This window comes from Pyxicephalus adspersus, chromosome 11, assembly GCF_032062135.1.
Source record: "Pyxicephalus adspersus chromosome 11, UCB_Pads_2.0, whole genome shotgun sequence".
In the NCBI taxonomy this organism is placed as follows: domain Eukaryota; kingdom Metazoa; phylum Chordata; class Amphibia; order Anura; family Pyxicephalidae; genus Pyxicephalus; species Pyxicephalus adspersus.
In genome coordinates, this window is record NC_092868.1 from 456,493 (window position 1) to 457,630 (window position 1,138).

Below are 1,138 nucleotides of genomic sequence, written 5' to 3' on the forward strand. Positions count from 1 at the left end.
ACACAATGGGGTACAGGGGGTTAATGCTGGGGTAGACACAATAGGGTACAGGGGGATAATACTAGGGTACACACAATGGGGTACAGAGGGATTTATATCGGGGTTTGGTGGGGGTCACACTGTGAGATTCCTCACCCCAGAAGTGTCCTGGCTCTATGTGCGGTCATATGAAGGTCAGCCAGAGCCGACATTACTCCGCTTATAATATACACAGCCGCCAGCATCAACACCTGACCCCCGCCTGCCCTCCATGGCACCTGTGGCTGTCTATTGGTTTGGGGCACCACAAGTTCCAGAAAGCCAGTTTGACTCCATAAACATGGACATAGCGGGGCTGGCAGTGGGATCACATGCCATGATGATGATACCACCCAAGTCACCAATGATAAATGATTGCTTTATATGAACACAATGCTGCAATCAGCACCGCTCCTGAACAGTCTATGTGTGAGAAGTGATGGCAGTGCAGGCACCGCAGTCTGTGGCCGGGTCAGTACCGGGGCCTCTGTACCTTCCCCCGCTCATGGTAATTGGCGGTTTATTCTACCCAAAAAAAGATAATTTGCAGCTGATTCTCACAGTGATGGCGCCATAAAAAGAGCGCAGTACAAAGAAAGGAGAAGAGTCCCATGGCATCATTACCCCATTATTACCCAAACATTTATGGTTCTGGAATGCTCAGAACATTCCATAGGGGGCACCCCAACCTACCAATCTGGGGGGCACCTCCTGTATACATGGCACACAGGGGAAGTACGCAGATCAGTGCGGAGGCGGCCATAGGAAAGTGCAAAGTGTGCGGCTGCCCCAAAGGGCCCCAAAACCTCCCCTGGGGGGGGGGAGGAAGGGGGGAGTGGGGGCCCCAAGTCTGCAGTGGGGGCCCCTGTTGGATAATCAGGTCACTGATGGGGTGGCGCACACAGATCAGCATGGAGGGGGCGTGTGCTGACCACGTGACTCGCAGTTGCAACATGGTATCAGTTGTTGCCGGTAATTTTCCACTGTGTGGCTGCGCTCTGCGCTCTGATTGGCTGCTCTGAGCACACTGTGTATGTAAACAGAAAGTGGGAGGGGCTAATAAAGGAACAGCACAAGAATTCCTGCAGTGAGTAAACAGCTTAACCCCTTCCTCTCCACA